Source organism: Hyperolius riggenbachi, chromosome 10, assembly GCF_040937935.1.
Source record: "Hyperolius riggenbachi isolate aHypRig1 chromosome 10, aHypRig1.pri, whole genome shotgun sequence".
In the NCBI taxonomy this organism is placed as follows: Eukaryota; Metazoa; Chordata; class Amphibia; order Anura; family Hyperoliidae; genus Hyperolius; species Hyperolius riggenbachi.
In genome coordinates, this window is record NC_090655.1 from 235,239,176 (window position 1) to 235,256,119 (window position 16,944).

Here is a 16,944-nt window from a genome sequence, read left to right on the forward strand (position 1 = left end):
CGGAAGATGGATGACGGAAGACTGAAGGCGGAAGACTGAAAATAGAAGACTGAAGGCGGAAGACGCAAGACGGAAGACTGAAGGTTGAAGACGGAAAATGGAAGATGGAAGACTGAAGGCGGAAGACGGAAAGCGGAAGACGCAAGACGGAAGATGGATGATGGAAGACGGAAGATGGATGACGGAAGACGGAAGACTGAAGGCGGAAGACGGAAAGCAGAAGACGGAAGATGGATGATGGAAGACGGAAGACTGAAGGCGGAAGACGGAAGACGCTAAACAGAAGATGGAAGACGGAAGACTGAAGGCGGAAGACGGAAAGCAGAAGACGGAAGATGGATGATGGAAGACGGAAGACTGAAGGCGGAAGACGGAAGACTGAAGACAGAAGACTGAAGGCGGAAGACGGAAGACTGAAGGCGGAAGACGCAAGACAGAAGACGCAAGATGGAAGACTGAAGACGGAAGACTGAAGGCGGAAGACGGAAGACTGAAGGCGGAAGACGCAAGACAGAAGACGCAAGATGGAAGATGCAAGACGGAAGACTGAAGGCGGAAGACGCAAGACAGAAGACGCAAGATGGAAGATGCAAGACGGAAGACTGAAGACGCAAGACGGAAGACGCAAGACTGAAGACTGAAGGCGGAAGACGGAAAGCGGAAGACGCAAGACGGAAGATGGATGATGGAAGACGGAAGATGGATGAAGGAAGACGGAAGACTGAAGGCGGAAGACGGAAAGCAGAAGACGGAAGATGGATGATGGAAGACGGAAGACTGAAGGCGGAAGACGGAAGACGCTAAACAGAAGATGGAAGACGGAAGACTGAAGGCGGAAGACGGAAAGCAGAAGACGGAAGATGGATGATGGAAGACGGAAGACTGAAGGCGGAAGACGGAAGACTGAAGGCAGAAGACGCAAGACAGAAGACGCAAGATGGAAGACTGAAGACGGAAGACTGAAGGCGGAAGACGGAAGACTGAAGGCGGAAGACGCAAGACAGAAGACGCAAGATGGAAGATGCAAGACGGAAGACTGAAGGCGGAAGACGGAAGACGCAAGACTGAAGACTGAAGGCGGAAGACGGAAAGCGGAAGACGCAAGACGGAAGATGGATGATGGAAGACGGAAGATGGATGAAGGAAGACGGAAGACTGAAGGCGGAAGACGGAAAGCAGAAGACGGAAGATGGATGATGGAAGACGGAAGACTGAAGGCGGAAGACGGAAGACGCTAAACAGAAGATGGAAGACGGAAGACTGAAGGCGGAAGACGGAAAGCAGAAGACGGAAGATGGATGATGGAAGACGGAAGACTGAAGGCGGAAGACGGAAGACTGAAGACAGAAGACTGAAGGCGGAAGACGGAAGACTGAAGGCAGAAGACGCAAGACAGAAGACGCAAGATGGAAGACTGAAGACGGAAGACTGAAGGCGGAAGACGCAAGACAGAAGACGCAAGATGGAAGATGCAAGACGGAAGACTGAAGGCGGAAGACGCAAGACGGAAGACGCAAGACTGAAGACTGAAGGCGGAAGACGGAAAGCGGAAGACGCAAGACGGAAGATGGATGATGGAAGACGGATGACGCAAGACGGAAGATGGATGATGGAAGACGGATGACGGAAGACGGAAGACTGAAGGCGGAAGACGGAAAGCAGAAGACGCAAGACGGAAGATGGATGATGGAAGACGGAAAGCGGAAGACGCAAGATGGATGATGGAAGACGGAAGATGGATGACGGAAGACGGAAGGCGGAAGACGGAAAGCAGAAGACGCAAGACGGAAGATGGATGATGGAAGACGGAAGACTGAAGGCGGAAGACGGAAGACTGAAGGCGGAAGAGGCAAGACGGAAGATGGAAGACTGAAGGCAGAAGACGCAAGACGGAAGACGCAAGACGGAAGACTGAAGGCGGAAGACTGGAGGCGGAAGACGCAAGACAGAAGACGCAAGACGGAAGACTGAAAGCGGAAGACGCAAGACGGAAGACGCTAGACGGAAGACTGAAGGCGGAAGACGGAAGATAGAAGACTGAAGGCAGAAGACGCAAGACGGAAGACTGAAGGCGGAGGACGCAAGATGGAAGACTGAAGGCAGAAGACGCAAGACGGAAAACGGAAGATGCAAGATGGAAGACGCAAGACACAAGACAGAAGACGCAAGACGGAAGACTGAAAGCGGAAGACGCAAGATGGAAGACGCTAGATGGAAGACTGAATGCGGAAGACTGAAGGCGGAAGACGCAAGACGGAAGATGGAAGACTGAAGGCAGAAGACGCAAGACGGAAGACTGAAGGCGGAAGACGGAAGACTGAAAATGGAAGACTGAAGGCGGAAGACGCAAAACGGAAGACTGAAGGTTGAAGACGGAAAATGGAAGATGGAAGACTGAAGGCAGAAGACGCAAGACGGAACACGCAAGACAGAAGATGGAAGACTGAAGGCGGAAGACGGAAAACTGGAGGCGGAAGACGCAAGACGGAAGGCGAAAGATGGAAGACTGAAGGCGGAAGATGCAAGACGGAAGACTGAAGGCGGAAGACGCAAGACGGAAACGCAAGACGGAAGATGGATGACGGAAGACTGAAGGCGGAAGACTGAAAATAGAAGACTGAAGGCGGAAGACGCAAGACGGAAGACTGAAGGTTGAAGACGGAAAATGGAAGATGGAAGACTGAAGGCGGAAGACGGAAAGCGGAAGACGCAAGACGGAAGATGGATGATGGAAGACGGAAGATGGATGACGGAAGACGGAAGACTGAAGGCGGAAGACGGAAAGCAGAAGACGGAAGATGGATGATGGAAGACGGAAGACTGAAGGCGGAAGACGGAAGACGCTAAACAGAAGATGGAAGACGGAAGACTGAAGGCGGAAGACGGAAAGCAGAAGACGGAAGATGGATGATGGAAGACGGAAGACTGAACGCGGAAGACGGAAGACTGAAGACAGAAGACTGAAGGCGGAAGACGGAAGACTGAAGGCGGAAGACGCAAGACAGAAGACGCAAGATGGAAGACTGAAGACGGAAGACTGAAGGCGGAAGACGGAAGACTGAAGGCGGAAGACGCAAGACAGAAGACGCAAGATGGAAGACTGAAGACGGAAGACTAAAGGCGGAAGACGGAAGACTGAAGGCGGAAGACGCAAGACAGAAGACGCAAGATGGAAGACTGAAGACGGAAGACTGAAGGCGGAAGACGGAAGACTGAAGGCGGAAGACGCAAGACAGAAGACGCAAGATGGAAGATGCAAGACGGAAGACTGAAGGCGGAAGACGCAAGACGGAAGACGCAAGACTGAAGACTGAAGGCGGAAGACGGAAAGCGGAAGACGCAAGACGGAAAATGGATGATGGAAGACGGAAGATGGATGAAGGAAGACGGAAGACTGAAGGCGGAAGACGGAAAGCAGAAGACGGAAGATGGATGATGGAAGACGGAAGACTGAAGGCGGAAGACGGAAGACGCTAAACAGAAGATGGAAGACGGAAGACTGAAGGCGGAAGACGGAAAGCAGAAGACGGAAGATGGATGATGGAAGACGGAAGACTGAAGGCGGAAGACGGAAGACTGAAGGCAGAAGACGCAAGACAGAAGACGCAAGATGGAAGACTGAAGACGGAAGACTGAAGGCGGAAGACGGAAGACTGAAGGCGGAAGACGCAAGACAGAAGACGCAAGATGGAAGATGCAAGACGGAAGACTGAAGGCGGAAGACGCAAGACGCAAGACTGAAGACTGAAGGCGGAAGACGGAAAGCGGAAGACGCAAGACGGAAGATGGATGATGGAAGACGGAAGATGGATGAAGGAAGACGGAAGACTGAAGGCGGAAGACGGAAAGCAGAAGACGGAAGATGGATGATGGAAGACGGAAGACTGAAGGCGGAAGACGGAAGACGCTAAACAGAAGATGGAAGACGGAAGACTGAAGGCGGAAGACGGAAAGCAGAAGACGGAAGATGGATGATGGAAGACGGAAGACTGAAGGCGGAAGACGGAAGACTGAAGACAGAAGACTGAAGGCGGAAGACGGAAGACTGAAGGCAGAAGACGCAAGACAGAAGACGCAAGATGGAAGACTGAAGACGGAAGACTGAAGGCGGAAGACGGAAGACTGAAGGCGGAAGACGCAAGACAGAAGACGCAAGATGGAAGATGCAAGACGGAAGACTGAAGGCGGAAGACGCAAGACGGAAGACGCAAGACTGAAGACTGAAGGCGGAAGACGGAAAGCGGAAGACGCAAGACGGAAGATGGATGATGGAAGACGGATGACGGAAGACGGAAGACTGAAGGCGGAAGACGGAAAGCAGAAGACGCAAGACGGAAGATGGATGATGGAAGACGGAAAGCGGAAGACGCAAGATGGATGATGGAAGACGGAAGATGGATGACGGAAGACGGAAGACTGAAGGCGGAAGACGGAAAGCAGAAGACGCAAGACGGAAGATGGATGATGGAAGACGGAAGACTGAAGGCGGAAGACGGAAGACTGAAGGCGGAAGAGGCAAGACGGAAGATGGAAGACTGAAGGCAGAAGACGCAAGACGGAAGACGCAAGACGGAAGACTGAAGGCGGAAGACTGGAGGCGGAAGACGCAAGACAGAAGACGCAAGACGGAAGACTGAAAGCGGAAGACGCAAGACGGAAGACGCTAGACGGAAGACTGAAGGCGGAAGACGGAAGATAGAAGACTGAAGGCAGAAGACGCAAGACGGAAGACTGAAGGCGGAGGACGCAAGACGGAAGACTGAAGGCAGAAGACGCAAGACGGAAAACGGAAGATGCAAGATGGAAGACGCAAGACACAAGACAGAAGACGCAAGACGGAAGACTGAAAGCGGAAGACGCAAGATGGAAGACGCTAGATGGAAGACTGAATGCGGAAGACTGAAGGCGGAAGACGCAAGACGGAAGATGGAAGACTGAAGGCAGAAGACGCAAGACGGAAGACTGAAGGCGGAAGACGGAAGACTGAAAATGGAAGACTGAAGGCGGAAGACGCAAAACGGAAGACTGAAGGTTGAAGACGGAAAATGGAAGATGGAAGACTGAAGGCAGAAGACGCAAGACGGAACACGCAAGACAGAAGATGGAAGACTGAAGGCGGAAGACGGAAAACTGGAGGCGGAAGACGCAAGACGGAAGGCGAAAGATGGAAGACTGAAGGCGGAAGATGCAAGACGGAAGACTGAAGGCGGAAGACGCAAGACGGAAACGCAAGACGGAAGATGGATGACGGAAGACTGAAGGCGGAAGACTGAAAATAGAAGACTGAAGGCGGAAGACGCAAGACGGAAGACTGAAGGTTGAAGACGGAAAATGGAAGATGGAAGACTGAAGGCGGAAGACGCAAGACGGAAGACTGAAGGAGGAAGACGCAAGACGGAGGACGCAAGACGGAAGACGCAAGACGGAAGACTGAAGGCGGAAGACGCAAGACGGAAGACGGAAGGCTGAAGGTTGAAGACGGAAAATGGAAGATGGAAGACTGAAGGCAGAAGACGCAAGACGGAACACGCAAGACAGAAGACGGAAGACTGAAGGCGGAAGACGGAAAACTGGTGGCGGAAGACGCAAGACGGAAGGCGGAAGATGGAAGACTGAAGGCGGAAGATGCAAGACGGAAGACGCAAGACTGAAGACTGAAGACGGAAAGCGGAAGACGCAAGACGGAAGATGGATGATGGAAGACGGAAGATGGATGATGGATGATGGAAGACGGAAGATGGATGACGGAAGACGGAAGACTGAAGGCGGAAGACGGAAAGCAGAAGACGCAAGACGGAAGATGGATGATGGAAGACGGAAGACTGAAGGCGGAAGACGGAAGACGCAAGACGGAAGATGGAAGACTGAAGGCAGAAGACGCAAGACGGAAGACGCAAGACGGAAGACTGAAGGCGGAAGACGGAAGGCGGAAGACGGAAGACTGAAGGCGGAAGACGCAAGACGGAAGACGCAAGACGGAAGACTGAAGGCGGAAGACGGAAGACTGAAGGCGGAAGACGGAAGACTGAAGGCGGAAGACGCAAGACGGAAGACGCAAGACGGAAGACTGAAGGCGGAAGACGCAAGATGGAAGACGGAAGGCTGAAGGTTGAAGACGGAAGACTGAAGGCGGAAGACGGAAGACTGAAGGCGGAAGACGGAAGACTGAAGGCGGAAGACGCAAGACAGAAGACGCAAGATGGAAGACTGAAGACGGAAGACTGAAGGCGGAAGACGGAAGACTGAAGGCGGAAGACGCAAGACAGAAGACGCAAGATGGAAGACTGAAGACGGAAGACTGAAGGCGGAAGACGCAAGACTGAAGGCGGAAGACGCAAGACAGAAGACGCAAGATGGAAGATGCAAGACGGAAGACTGAAGGCGGAAGACGCAAGACGGAAGACGCAAGACTGAAGACTGAAGGCGGAAGACGGGAAGTGGAAGACGCAAGACGGAAGATGGATGATGGAAGACGGATGACGGAAGACTGAAGGCGGAAGACGGAAAGCAGAAGACGCAAGACGGAAGATGGATGATGGAAGACGGAAAGCGGAAGATGCAAGATGGATGATGGAAGACGGAAGATGGATGACGGAAGACGGAAGACTGAAGGCGGAAGACGGAAAGCAAAAGACGCAAGACGCAAGACGGAAGATGGATGATGGAAGACGGAAGACTGAAGGCGGAAGACGGAAGACTGAAGGCGGAAGAGGCAAGACGGAAGATGGAAGACTGAAGGCAGAAGACGGAAGACGCAAGACGGAAGACTGAAGGTGGAAGACTGGAGGCGGAAGACGCAAGACAGAAGACGCAAGACGGAAGACTGAAAGCGGAAGACGCAAGACGGAAGACGCTAGACGGAAGACTGAAGGCGGAAGACGGAAGATAGAAGACTGAAGGCAGAAGACGCAAGACGGAAGACTGAAGGCGGAGGACGCAAGACGGAAGACTGAAGGCAGAAGACGCAAGACGGAAAACGGAAGATGCAAGATGGAAGACGCAAGACACAAGACAGAAGACGCAAGACGGAAGACTGAAAGCGGAAGACGCAAGATGGAAGACGCTAGATGGAAGACTGAATGCGGAAGACTGAAGACGGAAGACGCAAGACGGAAGATGGAAGACTGAAGGCAGAAGACGCAAGACGGAAGACTGAAGGCGGAAGACGGAAGACTGAAAATGGAAGACTGAAGGCGGAAGACGCAAAACGGAAGACTGAAGGTTGAAGACGGAAAATGGAAGATGGAAGACTGAAGGCAGAAGACGCAAGACGGAACACGCAAGACAGAAGATGGAAGACTGAAGGCGGAAGACGGAAAACTGGAGGCGGAAGACGCAAGACGGAAGGCGAAAGATGGAAGACTGAAGGCGGAAGATGCAAGACGGAAGACTGAAGGCGGAAGACGCAAGACGGAAACGCAAGACGGAAGATGGATGACGGAAGACTGAAGGCGGAAGACGGAAGACTGAAAATAGAAGACTGAAGGCGGAAGACGCAAGACGGAAGACTGAAGGTTGAAGACGGAAAATGGAAGATGGAAGACTGAAGGCGGAAGACGCAAGACGGAAGACTGAAGGAGGAAGACGCAAGACGGAGGACGCAAGACGGAAGACGCAAGACGGAAGACTGAAGGCGGAAGACGCAAGACGGAAGACGGAAGGCTGAAGGTTGAAGACGGAAAATGGAAGATGGAAGACTGAAGGCAGAAGACGCAAGACGGAACACGCAAGACAGAAGACGGAAGACTGAAGGCGGAAGACGGAAAACTGGTGGCGGAAGACGCAAGACGGAAGGCGGAAGATGGAAGACTGAAGGCGGAAGATGCAAGACGGAAGACGCAAGACTGAAGACTGAAGACGGAAAGCGGAAGACGCAAGACGGAAGATGGATGATGGAAGACGGAAGATGGATGACGGAAGACGGAAGACTGAAGGCGGAAGACGGAAAGCAGAAGACGCAAGACGGAAGATGGATGATGGAAGACGGAAGACTGAAGGCGGAAGACGGAAGACGCAAGACGGAAGATGGAAGACTGAAGGCAGAAGACGCAAGACGGAAGACGGAAGACTGAAGGCGGAAGACGCAAGACGGAAGACGCAAGACGGAAGACTGAAGGCGGAAGACGCAAGACGGAAGACGGAAGGCTGAAGGTTGAAGACGGAAGACTGAAGGCGGAAGACGGAAGACTGAAGGCGGAAGACGGAAGACTGAAGGCGGAAGACGGAAGACTGAAGGCGGAAGACGCAAGACAGAAGACGCAAGATGGAAGACTGAAGACGGAGGACGCAAGACGGAAGACTGAAGGCAGAAGACGCAAGACGGAAAACGGAAGATGCAAGATGGAAGACGCAAGACACAAGACAGAAGACGCAAGACGGAAGACTGAAAGCGGAAGACGCAAGATGGAAGACGCTAGATGGAAGACTGAATGCGGAAGACTGAAGACGGAAGACGCAAGACGGAAGATGGAAGACTGAAGGCAGAAGACGCAAGACGGAAGACTGAAGACGGAAGACTGAAGGCGGAAGATGGAAGACTGAAGGCGGAAGACGCAATACAGAAGGCGCAAGACGGAAGACTGAAGGTGGAAGACTGAAGGCAGAAGACGCAAGATGGAAGACTGAAGACGGAAGACTGAAGGCGGAAGATGGAAGACTGAAGGCGGAAGACGCAAGACAGAAGGCGCAAGACGGAAGACTGAAGGTGGAAGACGCAAGACGGAAGAGGGAAGATGGAAGAATGAAGGCGGAGGACGCAAGACAGAAGATGGAAGACGCAAGACAGAAGACTAAAGGCGGAAGACGCAAGACAGAAGACGGAACACTGAAGGCGGAAGACGGAAGACTGAAGGCGGAAGTCGCAAGACGGAAGACTGAAGGCGGAAGACGCAAGACGGAAGACTGAAGGCGAAAGATGTAAAGATGTACAGAGGCGCCAACAGAGTAAAATATGCTAAAACATTTAAAATCTTCAGGTGGCGGCGGTGGACCTGCCATTTAGAAACAGACACGATGCTGTTGCTTGTGATTCAAAAAAAGTTTTCACATACTCCTATACAATACTGCTACGCGTTTCATGGGCACAATCCCGCTTCATCAGGCAATCAACAAAATGGAGTATCACTGAAATGTGACAAAGATGAATAGCGTATTAGAGCGCTGTGTAATAGACAATTGTATATTACCATGTAGTACATTTTAGAAAAATGTAAAATATAAATCCGTGTGTGTGGTGTTAGTTAGAATGTATCGGGAGATGTGGTGGGGGTGTGGGCAATTTTAAAATGGCGTGGAGTGTGGGATTGCTGAGCAGTGAGAAATGGTATAAGTATGATGGAAATGAGGGGGGGGGGGGGAGAAGTAGGGGAATGACGTCCTAATTTTCACAGGAGATGGTGTAAGCAGAAAAGTTCGGAAGACTGAAGGCGGAAGACGGAAGACTGAAGGCGGAAGATGCAAGACGGAAGACTGAAGGCGGAAGATGCAAGACGGAAGACTGAAGGCGGAAGACGCAAGATGGAAGACGCAAGACGGAAGACTGAAGGCGGAAGACGCAAGACGGAAGACTGAAGGCGGAAGACGCAAGACGGAAGACGAAAGACAGAAGACTGAAGGCGGAAGACGCAAGACGGAAGACGCTAGACAAAAGATGGAAGACGGAAGACTGAAGGAGGAAGACGCAAGACGGAAGAATGAAGGTGGAGGACGCAAGACGGAAGATGGAAGACGCAAGACAGAAGACTGAAGGCGGAAGACGCAAGATGGAAGATGCTAGACGGAAAATGGAAGACGGAAGACTGAAGGCGGAAGACGCAAGACGGAAGACTGAAGGCGGAAGACACAAGACGGAAGACTGAAGGCGGAAGACACAAGACGGAAAATGGAAGACGCAAGACGGTAGACGCAAGACTGAAGGCGGAAGACGCTAGACAGAAGATGGAAGACTGAAGGCGGAAGACGGAAGACGCAAGACTGAAGGTGGAAGACGCAAGACGGAAGAGGTAAGATGGAAGAATGAAGGCGGAGGACACAAGACAGAAGATGGAAGACGCAAGACAGAAGACTAAAGGCGGAAGACGCAAGACAGAAGACGGAAGACTGAAGGCGGAAGACGCAAGACAGAAGACGGAAGACTGAAGGCGGAAGACGGAAGACTGAAGGCGGAAGTCGCAAGACGGAAGACTGAAGGCGGAAGACGCAAGACTGAAGGCGAAAGATGTAAAGATGTACAGAGGCGCCAACAGAGTAAAATATGCTAAAACATTTAAAATCTTTAGGTAGCGGCGGTGGACCTGCCACTCAGAAACAGACACGATGCTGTTGCTTGTGCTTCAAAAAAAGTATTCACATACTCCTATACAATACTGCTACGCGTTTCACGGGCACAATCCCGCTTCATCAGGCAATCAACAAAATGGAGTATCACTGAAATGTGACAGAGATGGATAGCGTATTAGAGCGCTGTGTAATAGACAATTGTATATTACCATGTAGTACATTTTAGAAAAATGTAAAATATAAATCCGTGTGTGTGGTGTTAGTTAGAATGTATCGGGAGATGTGGTGGGGGTGTGGGAATTTCTTAGATTTTAAAATGGCGTGGAGTGTGGGATTGCTGAGCAGTGAGAAATGGTATAAGTATGATGGAAATGGGGGGGGGGAGAAGTAGGGGAATGAGGTCCTAATTTTCACAGGAGATGGTGTAAGCAGAAAAGTTCTTTTTGTATAAAGAATGATACGGTTGGTTATGCTAGCCGTGAGGGGATACTAGTATATGAGGACATATGGAGATGGTGGGGGATGGCAGTGTATGAGGATATATAAAAAACATATTTCCAGGCACAGCAGCCAGTAAAGGAGAATTCAGAAGCCAGGTGAGAGGTGTCTACCATATTAAAGGGGCATTCTGCCTATTTATGTGAAATGCTGTCTATTTATGTGCCTCATGACTGCTGAATTTGTCTTTTTGGGGGCTTCGTGATTGCTGAATTTGTCTTGTTGGTTGCCTCATGATTTGTTGGGGGCCTCATGATTGCTGAATTTGTCTTGTTGGGGGCCTCACACTTGCTGACTTTGTCATGTTGGGGCCTCATGATTGCTGAATTTGTCTTGTTGGGGGCCTCACGCTTGCTGACTTTGTCATGTTTGGGGCCTCATGATTGCTGAATTTGTCTTGCTGTGGGCCTCACGCTTGCTGACTTTGTCATGTTGGGGCCTCAAGATTGCTGAATTTGTCTTGTTGGGGGTCACATGATTGCTAACTGCGAGACTATGGGAAAAGCTGCATCATCATATGCCCCCCACCTGGTGCCCACAGGTGTCCCTGATCTCCAAGGACCCTGGGAACGCCCCTGGAGTTTACTATAACAAGATTATACTGTATAACCAGGGGACTGATACATGAATCATAAGGAGCATACTGTACGTTACCACAGCAATGCACACACAACCCCGGTATATAGTGTAATGCATGCAACTCCCCAGCCATGCTTTATGCACACTGCAAATTTACAGGCGGTTCCTGCATCAAGCTCCCAACTCACTACGGACCAGCTTCATGTAAAGATGATGAGAGTAGCTTCAAACCTTCAGTAATATTGGTGGTAAATGGGAGTTATATCCCATACCATGCCATCCGGAACCTTCATTCCCAGCAGGAGACGCTCTTTTCCTCTAGCTTGGTCACCTCGTCTGACTACCGCATCCAGGACTTCTCATGAGCTTCACCTCTCCTTTGGAACACTCTCCTCCAGCCTGTCCATCATGTCCCAAGCCTGGAAAATGTCAAACTTACTCTCAAAATACACCTGTTCAGACAAGCCTATAATTTGCTATAGGTAGCATTGGAGGCTCACTGCCTCATCCACTAACCTCTGTGTCTTCTTCCCTAATGCCTCCAACCCATTATCCTCTAGTCTAGATTGCAAAGCTTGCAAGCGCAGGGACCTCCTCCTAGTGTTTCTTATTCTGCTGTAACATGAACATATACCAGTATTGGTGATTTCTTAAACCCACACATCAGCATTGTATGTATTTGTATTGCTGAATGTCCTGATTGTACAGGGTTTTGAACGTCTCATGTATCTATGCTTACCCACTATTTGTTTTATACTATGTACAGATGTTGGCACTTGGCAGCATATAAATAAAAAATGATGTTGAGAGTTGTTGCTTCAAACCTTCAGTAATGTTGGAAAATGGGAGATCAACACACTTCCAACACCAAATTATCTGCTGGTAATATGACAGCACGTAAAATTAGTTTTTCTTCTTTCGGTATGAGCTTTAGGCTACGTTCACAGCAGGATGTTGCAGTGTGATGTAACATAGGCAATTTAATGTGCAGTAACGCACTGCAAATGTAAGCCTATACAACATTCAGAGTGCCTCCAGTGAGACGCAATCCAACGGACTCCAGCATCCCAAAGTAGAGCATAAAGTGTGTAACCGCATAATGGGTAGTAATAGCGACAGTGACTCATACTTTTCATTGACTGTATGCAACACAACATGCGCATAACGTATGATGTGACTTTTCCTATCCGGTGTGTTGCGTTCCCATTTTTACAAGTATCACAAAGCAGCTCCCACTGTGAACTTAAAGGAAACCTGAGACTAAAGCCCCCATTAGGTCACCCAATCCCTCACCCTCTCACCAGGCCGCTCCTGTCCCACGCTGGAAGGCCCAGTATTCTGGCAGAGTCGTGCTTCATTGCGCCTGCGTGGCCCATCCGCTCACTTTCCTCAGTTGCGCTCCTGCAGCCTGAAGTGTTCTTGTACTTATCCCATCTGGAAGTCGTTCTTAGTGCAGGGGAGATGACAGCAGGGGAACAGAATTACTGACTAGTGAGGTCAATTACTGACCTGTGAGCTAAATACCTCAATAAATATCAATTCACAAACATTAGAGCATGTTTGGCATTTACCTCCAGCTGTCGGTAACTAACAAATAGCCGTTTGGTAAAATGGACAGGCAAAGGAGACAGGCAATAGGAGAAGCCACCCCATCCTGCTCCTCACTCCATTGGTACCTATGTTCTGCCGGGCGGGACATCAGAATATGAATAAAACGCGAGATGCAGGAGCAGGGCACATTCCTAAAGGTTTCTCTTTAACCCTTTAGTCATGTATATGTATAGACTGCTGTGGAGAATCAGAGAGACTAGAGGAGTCATGTAGTCTAAAGGGAAGTCAGAGATGCCTTTTACTCTTGTCACAGGACAGAAGCAGGAACGGCTCATGTTTTAGGCAGAGCACCAGAAAAATCATAGGAGAACATCACCGTAGCAGAATAAAGCTTGCTGTCAAGATCTTCTCCACAGCAGGTTAGACTTCTATTTTCTGCCAAGCAGGTTTTAGTGAATGGAAGCCATGTTTTTCAGTAAATTACCGAATTTCTACCACACCTGTGAAAATCTTAGTAAAAACTGATAAAGTCTAAAATACTGAATGCGGTATTTTACCAACCTATTATTTTTTTTTTTACCAAACAGCAATGCGTGTAACTTTAAATGCGGGTGGTCCTGTGAAGTATCACAACCACGATACTTCATTAGCAGCCACTATTATGTTAATTAACATAGTTACAGTAACTATCTTAATTAACATAGTAGCAACCACTAGTGAAGTATCGCAGTCGCTATACTTCACAGGTCCACCCCCATTTAAAATGACGTGCATTGCTAGGTAAGTAACGCACGTAACTAAGGAAGGAACACTCCTTACATAGCAGCGATCACTGCTATGTAAGGCGTGCATAGCGGGCGCTCTTTTACATTAAGCTGGCTGCTTTAATGAATCATGCCCATTGTCTGCTATTACATAGAAGTGTATAACTCTTATCAGGTTCATATCAAGCAATGACGATTGCAGAAAGGTTAGCAGACTGGCAGTTATGCGACTCAAGACACTCGGCTGTAGCAAGAACTGTAATCTTTATTCCTGAAAAGTGAAAACCCTCTCACTGTTAATATGTGTAAATAACTGAAATCACAGAACCACTAACTCAATCCATTTCAACAGCTCTCACTATATTCGGAAAGGACCCAGTCGATGGCTAGAAAGTTTTCCCTACCTAAAAACAGGCAACTGTTAAAAAATTCAGACTGGGTTTGTAAGATCACTCGTTATAAACATCATTACACTTTTTAAAGCATGGTACATTTTTACAAAATTTGTCAGGGTATGTAAACAGCTGTAAGAGAACCCGAGGTGATTTCTAACAATTCTAACACCACACAGAGGCTGGGTCTGCATATACTGCTCAGCCTCTGTTGCTATCCCAATCCCCCCTAAGTTCCCTCTTCGCTCTGCTATGCCCGCTGATTGGAGGGAAGGGACGCAAGCAGGGACCAGAGCTATGGAGGAGGCGTGGGAGCAGCGAGACTGACACTTACACAGCGTGTAGCAGCCTCGGCTGTTTACCTCTGTGTCGACAGCTCGGCTGATGATTTATGGGCATAGCAGAGTGAAGGGGGAACTCAGGGGGGATTGGGATAGCAACAGAGGCTGGGCAGTATATGCAGACCCAGCCTCTGTGTGCTGTTAGCATTGTTAAAAATCCCCTCGGGTTCACTTAAAGTAAACTCTAAAAAGGGGGGAGGGAGTTGACTTTTACTTTACTTCCTTATCTTCTAGAGCATGCGGTAAAACAAGTGAAATGTTCGTTATTTTAACTCCAGCCTGGAGCTGTTGATAACCAACAAACAGCCATTTGCTGTCACCCAAATTAAAGTCTGCGATCCACCTGGGTTGAGCACTGCGGCGCATGTGCTGTCCCGGCGCACCTCCTTGATCATGCTCTTGTGACCAGGAACATTCTGTGCATGCACAATTACAAGTCTTTATGAACTGCGCATGTGCAAAACACTCCTACCTCCAGGAGTGCGATCGAGGAGGTGGCCAACCGGGACAGAACATGTGCCGTAGTGTGCGACTCATCCAGTCATGGACATGGCAGAACGTAGGAAACCCCAAGGACACAGAGGGACCTCAAAGACTATGTGGGGCTCAGAGAAGCCCTAGTTAAATAAAAACAAGTCAACTTTTCCCTGTCTCAGTTTTACTTTAGGAAAAAAAAAATAATCATGCAAAACACACCTCTTTTATTTTTAATGGGATTCAAACGAAACTATGAAACATCTCAAAATAAGTCATTAAAGAAAACATAATTATTATAAAAATACTGAGGTGGTCCTTGTTCAAAAGTTTGCATACCCTTAGTGATTAATACTGTCAGGGCCGGCGTTACAATAAAGGCAAAGGTGGCAATTGCCCCAGGGTCCATAGGGTCACCAGGCATCCTCCATAGCTCTTCAATGAGGCCAGCCACAGCACATGGAAGGCAGTGAGGCAGCGGCAGGGGGACATTCATACAATACATTACCCAATTGGCTGCTCGGTCCTGTCTCCTGATCCATGACATGTTGCCATTGTTCCCCTTCCTTGAGCATCACAGCCAGCTGCAGTGGCGCTTCCTCCAATGTGATGCATACCATTGCATACATGCCTGCAAGTAAGGAGGCGCGTTCTACCACCAGCGGCAAATGGACTGGGCAACAGCTGCATTATTGTTAAGTGATGCTGCTATCTGCTGATCTTCCGCTCCACTCTGTTCCGCAAGCTGCTAGGCAGGGGGAGGAAAAGAGAGACCCCACCATCACCATCACACTTGGCCACCATTACCACACTGCGGTTACCTTTAACACGCTGGGGGAGGGGGGAGGGGGGGTCAGGATTACCTTTGCCCCAGGACCCACCAGAGCTTGAACCGGCCCTGAATACTGTGTATTCTCCTCCTTTACCATGAATGACGGCTTGTGATAGTTGTGGATGAGTAACTTCATTTTCTCAGGTGGTAAAGCTGCTCATTCTTCATGGCAAAACACCTCCAGTTCCTGTAAAGTCTTGGGCTGTCTTTCATGAACTGCAGGTCTGTGGTCACCCTGAAGTGACTTGATGATATTGAGGACGGGAAAGTGAGATGGTCACTCCAAAAGGTTTGGTCTTAGGTTTTCCAACATGAAAACAATACCATAAACAAGTGCCTCCCATGTGCAGCTTAAGAGAAACCTGAACTAAAAAAAAAAACAAAAAAAAACCTGGGGCTTCTGCCAGGACCCTGCATCCACCCTGTGTCTGCTTTGTCACGGAACGATCCTTATCGTTGACTTGCAAGTGCCGCACATGTCCTTGTGATTGCCGCCCATGTTCTTGTTTAGGCGCAGTACGGGGTTTTCTTGTACTGCACCTGCGCAGGACACGCACAGCTAGGCACAGTGGCCATCAACTTGCAAGTCAGTGATAAAACTTAGCCGTGGCGGGGAATCTGAGAATCGTTCCGTGACTGTGCAGGTAGAGGGTGGCTGCAGGGGGCTGGAAGAGGGTGGCTGCAGAGGGGTGGCAGAAGCTCCAGGTAAGTGAAACTCTTTTTTTAAGTCAGGTTTCCTTTAAGGGCTTTTCATCATAGGCCATATTGACCTCTCTAGTGTAAAAATAGGAGGGTGGATAGCAGAAGAACCCACATAAAAGTTATTAGTGTCCAACTTTATTTTTGTCATTTGACTAGCTGAAGAAAATGACAATTGAAATGAAACCAATCTGATTAGCTGTTTGTGGCTCCGCCCCTTTTGTGAATATGGATCCCAGTCACCCAGTGACAGACTACTGTAGCAGGTTTGAGGCCTCAACCATTAACAGTGTAAGAATGACTGCAATTTAAAGGACAACTGAAGTGAGAGGTATATGGAGGCTGCCATATTTTTTTCATTGTAAGCAATACCAGTTGCCTGGCTATCCTGTTGATCCTCTGCCTCTAAAACGTTTAGCAATAGACCCTGAACAAGCATGCAGCATATCAGGTGTTTCTGACATTATTGTCAGATCTGACAAGATTAGCTGCATGCTTGTTTTTGGTGTAATCTAGACACTACTGCAGCCAAAAAG